Here is a 6,000-nt window from a genome sequence, read left to right as displayed (position 1 = left end):
CAAATTTCTTAATTTCTCATAAATCTTAATTCTGCGCCCTATATTATCTGTTATTTCATTTATGCATTACCACCTACTTCAACGTCGTCCTTACAAGATTCTTTCATAAACTTCTCAGTTCTTCAAGTAGTCTTAAAACCTTATCACTTGTTTTTCAACATCACACTGTTCTGTTACACTATATTTCTGAAACATCTGTTCATTTTTATTCTGGCTTTGCTGCAGTCCATGATTTCATCTTATTGATGAACAAGATCAGGCACTACACTACAGTAATGAACCATAGAACACTATGGCAGAATGTATAGCTCTGAACCATAGATAAAGTGGAACTTGCTGAAAGACGGATACAAACAAAGGAAAATCCTAGGGCCCAGAAAAACTAATGATGGTTGGAAATTAAAGAAGAATGAGGAATTTTACTGGGAGTTAGATAGAATCATAGAAGCTACAAGTAAGTGAAGACTTGATATTCTACGGACATCTGACAAGAATGGATTCAAAGAGGCTTACAAGGAGAATTTTTGATAGGTGTAATTGTGACAAGACAAATGTTAATTGGTTCAAGCAATTTAAAGAAGACCTAAGGGTAGCAATCACAAATGCGATAGGTTTAAAAGAGAGAAGGGTGTTAAAGAAAAAAGTCTTAGAATTCAAAGGGATCAAGGAAAATTAAGATTGCACTAAACTAAATGGACAGAAGAAAGTGGCACAGAAAAAGAATGAAATAGTATTGGATAGCTAATAGACTAACCAGACGTTAACTATTCGATGTGGTCTTCAAGAGACCGGAGTTGAAAAAAAAATTTAATTCATCAAACCTTTTTTTTATTTTTCAATCTAAATAAAAAATTTCTCTCAATTAATCATCTTTATGTTATATTTTATTATTTTTACTTTCATACTAAGTTAATTACTCAGCAGCGCATATTAAACTCATTCTTAGTTTCAGTTAGGAATTACAGTAATATCAAAAATAATTTATTTTCTTTACATTACTTACATAATGTTTTACAACTCAAAGCCATTTTTATAAGGTTATTTGGCCAGTGTTATAAGATTTTTGTTTTGCTTAGGAATCAATCATTGATGGCATATGACATAATGGGATTTACAGAAATCCTGTTTCAGTGATAATTTATTACGATATTCTCACAGTGTACTGTGAATATATCATAATTCCTTGTAATATGCATGAATATTTTTTTTTTACTTTGATCAGTGCTTAATAATAAATTATGCGATAGAATATAAATCACATCAGGAATGAGAAGATCCACTCTATGGAATTCAAAGAACTGTTCTGGCATTTGCTTGGATGTATCGAGGCACTAATAAGAGTTAGCTACGTGACACAGTTTGTACAATTAAAGACTACAAAACAGTGAAGGAATTTCAAACACCAAATGAAAATTTTTTATGCAAAATTTTGAAGATCCTAATTCTTTTCATAAATCAGCAAGGACTGTCTATAAGAAAATAGATATATCTATTTGCTAAATGTCTATAAAGGAAAATTATTATACTTTTAGACACACAATTCAATTATAAGAAAATAATATTTTAATAGAGCAAATTGGAAATGTCAATTAAGTCCCAGTTTACTTTGACATGCCAACAAATCCAACTACTAATGCAGTCAGTAATGTACACATTTGTGGTAATGAGAAGAAATTGTACAGTCATATTAACAGTACTTGCAGGTAGCAAAAAAATTCTGCCATTTTATATTTAAAACAAAGATCCTTTCAACAGGCAAGAGATTACAAAGTTGTTTGTAATTACCAATTAGTTTGTGTTTATTTGCCTTTCAAATATCATGTAAACGATTTCTATTCGGTATAGATTATGACTATAGACCGTGAATACAGGAAGAATATGAGTGAATTTTGGTTTACATTGGATTTTATTTCAAATAAATTGATTGTGAAGAGCTTCAAGAAATACTGCATTTCTAATACTCTTGACAGAATGAATATTGTGCCGTATGGGACAATGAAAACACACATCCCTTCTGAAGATTCAAACAGCGCTGATTTTTAAAAACAAACTAGATATTATTCTTCTTCAATGATCATACTTGTTACAGAAGGGACATGTATTTGTTTAAGATAATTCTGTGTGGCATACATCATTCATTTAGCGATCATAACAATATTCAAAATTAGACTTATTTACAGCAATAAAAAACTCAGCATGTCTAAAAAATCGTGAAATGAGTAAACTGATGAACAAGTAAAAGTGAATGAAATTAGTGCAAAAACTGGAACAGGCGGCAATGCACAATCCTTATTCAAATGAGTTAAAAACTTGGAATTAATACGAATGAAGGTGTGTGTATTTTCTTTAAACATGATGGAATGATACAATAAGAAGTTTTTAAATATATATTTTTGAAATAGCATTTTTATCAATTAGTTACTTCCTGAAATGTAAGAAACTTATTTTTATTTTCGTTTTAGGCAAAAATAAAATAACAGCAGTGTTCTAAGTTTCTAAATTAATAACATATGACAAGGCTATTTTTATTTTATTTATTAAGTATATGAACAATAGTGTAGTTTATTGTTTTTTATATTATCTTACTAAAGATGTTACATATGTGAATCTCATGTTTTCTGATGAATTATTATTTATTTTTTGTCTCTAGACTGTAGCCTTACCCTCAATTTTTTCTTTTAATTCATTTAATGCTTCTTCCAAAAATAAAAAAGCAAAAGGGAATAGTCAAGGAGTTTGACTCACTCATTTATGCACTGTACTTATCTTTCTTCATTTTCTACTCTATAACTACATTATCACTGAAAAAATTATCATCTTTCTCTATATCTTAGTTTTAATCAGGTTAAGAGATTTCATGTAAGTTGCTATCTCTCTTTGACCAGTTATCTAAGATTAATCTGAGGCCTAAAACTGGTTTTCATATTTCCCTGGTTTTGAAAAAAAACCAATTGTCATCTAGAATACACATCTATATTTCATTGAATTGTTAGTAGCCTTTTCTAGTTAGTTGTTTGGAAGTACCCAAATTATATAATAGTAAGTTGAATGAATTACATCACATACTGCTTAAATATCCTTTTATTATATCTTAAATGTGAACATATACACAAAAATAACAATTAAATTACTGTTAATTAACCGATCCCAGTTGTTAGCAAAAATTATCTGGAACAAATAAAAAGTAAAATTTTATATAAATATTAAAAGAAAAAGAAACTAAACTTTACTTTTTAAAAGAAAGCACATTCAATTTGCTTAAGCCATCAAGTAAACATAAAACACAGTATCCTTTTAGAGACATACAGCCATTGCTTGAAGATGTTATTAAAATTAAGCGAACCATTATTCTGAGTAAGTGCTCACTGGTTAAAGGGTTCGCTACAGAATGAATGTAAAACAATCATTTTTATATAAACAAAGTAATATTTGTTATTTATGCAATAATATATTTTAGGGAGGAGTATAAATACTAATAGATTATTAATAATAATCCAAGTTAAGTAACTGATATCAAATCCAAGTCTAACATGTCAAAGAGAAATAATATAGTTTGATCATACTGCAAATGTAGCAAATATGCCATGAAAATTTATCATCTAACATGATACCCAACAATTTATCCAAATTTAATGTTGCAATCCACTCAGTGAAAAATTATTAAATTATAGAGACTGAATTTTTTAACAATTCAGAAATCCTACAACATAATATGAAGCTGAATTATCTGCATATAGGTTAACCATGAATGGTTTGATATTTTTCAAGAGAGATCATTTAAATATTAAGAGCAAGGACAAAGAGAGAGAGAGAGAGAGTGAGAGAGAGGTGGCTGATTAGATGTGAAGATCAACCATCATAAAAAGCAAAAATAACAAAGGTGAAAGAAAACTACAATAAGAATTAAAACACTATTCCAACAGATATAAACAATAAGAAAACAAAATTTTATTTTATAGCATTACATATTCAGAGGAATTTTCACATAAATTTGTCAAGTATAAAATCGGCTTAAAATAAACCAGCCAAATGAAAATTATTCTTAACACTTTGGTACAAGTTAAATAAGTTTTTTCTTAGATTGCGTGAAGTAGATAATATGTATTAATTTAAAAATTATTTTTTTTTTTTAGCAAATTTTATACATAAAAAAAAATAGAAGAATATACACATGGAAAAACCCACGTGACAGTGCAAGGTATCAGATACATTGATTATATGATAGTTAAACAAAGATTTAGAAATCAATTCATCAACTGCAAAGCTTATCCTGGAGCACACATTCATAGTGACCATAATTTAGTGATAATGAAATGTAGATTGGGGTTAAAAAACCTGAAGAAAAGGTGTCAGATGAATCGGTTAAATTTAGAGAAGCTTGAGGAAGAGGAAGTAAAGAAGATTTTTGAGGAGGACATCACATTCTTGAGGAGGTCTGAGCAAAAAAGTTAAGGTAGAAAATATAGAAGAATTGGAGAATGTTAAAAAGGAAATTCTTAAATCAGCAAAAGCGAACTTAGGCGGAACAATGAGAACTGGTAGAAAAACCTTAGATATCAAAGGAATTGGGCTGATGGATGAATGTAGAAAGTATAAGAATGCTAGTGATGAAGAAGGTAAAAGGAACTATTGACAATTACGAAATACTATAAACATGAAGTGCAAATTAGAGAAAGAAGAATGGATTAAAGAAAAGTGTTCAGAAGTGGGAAGAGAAATGAACATTGATAAAATAGACAGAGCATACAGGAAAATTAAGGAGAATTTTGTGGTACATAAATTAAAATTTAATAATGTGTTAAACAGAGGTGGTAAACCGATTTATAATACGAAAGAAAAGGTCGATAGGTGGGTGGAATATATTGAAGAGTTATCTGGAGGAAATGAATTAGAAACTGGTGTTATAGAGGAAGAAGAGGAGGTCGAAGAGGATAAAAAGGAAGATACGATTCTGAGATCTGAATTTAAGAGAGCATTAAAAGATTTTAATGGCAGAAAGGATCCTGGGATAGACGGGATACCTGCAGAATTACTGCACAGTGCAGGTGGGGAAACAATAGATAGATTATACAAACTGGTGTGTAATATTTACAAAAATGGGGAAGTTCTGTCAGACTTCAAAAAGAGTGTTACTGTCATGATAACAAAGAAAACAGGAGCAAATAAATGTGAAGAATACAGAACACAATTAGCTTAACTACTCATGCATCAAAAATCTTAACTAGAATTCCGTACAAAAGAACTGAGAGGAGAATGGAAGAAGTGTTAGGAGAAGACCAATTTGGTAAGATGATTGGTAAGGGGAACATGATACATATTTATACATTCAATGTTTTAAATGTAAATATATATATATATACTGTATACATGTATACAGAAAGGTAGAGAAATGGTAGCAAATGAGTTAATAATACTTTGAAAGAAATTATAGAGCATCACCCACTTGTTTGCAATTTCATCAATACTGTCGAGGAAAAATTCTAGAAACTTTTCAACAGTTAAATAATAATAGTATAAGACATAAACATAGCTAAACTTCAGTAATTCAACATTTCCACCGATTTAAAAAAATTACTTGTCCACAAAATTTTCTACATGTCAACTTGTAAACTGAACTTTTCATTTTGAGATTTAATAAGAAAATACTTTATTTGAATATTTTATTTTTATACAAATTATTAATAACTATCTTATCTATCAAGATTTACTTAAAAAAATGAAAGGGTAATATATATTCGTAAGTAAAACATAAAAAAAGAAAAGCAGAACTATTGAAAAAATAAAATTTTTATTTTTTTTTATTTGTTAGATACAAACAGTTTAATTTTTATAACTCTAAGGAAGTTAAAATTAAATTATTGCTAGCTGTTTTAAGAAAGGTGGCTTCAAAAAAAGGAGCATGATAAAGAGTATTGAAAGGAGAAGTAATAGATGCAAATAAACTTAAAAAATGCAATGAACTCAGTTCAAAAGTGAGCGGTAACAGACTGTTGAAATTTA

At 28.9% G+C, this 6,000-nt stretch overlaps 1 protein-coding gene across 1 annotated transcript in view; it reads right to left on the bottom strand.

The window, feature by feature from the left end:
- Nucleotides 1-3,063: 3,063 nt before the first annotated feature.
- LOC142332163 (uncharacterized) overlaps nucleotides 3,064-6,000 on the bottom strand; it is a 100,141-nt gene continuing 97,204 nt past the window's right edge. Inside the window, exon 41 of the mRNA XM_075378438.1 lies at nucleotides 3,064-3,168. The gene's annotated coding sequence lies outside the window, so the exon portion shown is untranslated. The remainder of the gene's footprint in view (nucleotides 3,169-6,000) is intronic.

The sequence above is a fragment of the Lycorma delicatula genome, chromosome 11 (assembly GCF_047948215.1).
Source record: "Lycorma delicatula isolate Av1 chromosome 11, ASM4794821v1, whole genome shotgun sequence".
NCBI classification, from domain to species: domain Eukaryota; kingdom Metazoa; phylum Arthropoda; class Insecta; order Hemiptera; family Fulgoridae; genus Lycorma; species Lycorma delicatula.
The sequence above is the reverse complement of the archived record's forward strand: the minus strand, read 5'-3'. Positions and strand labels throughout refer to the sequence as shown.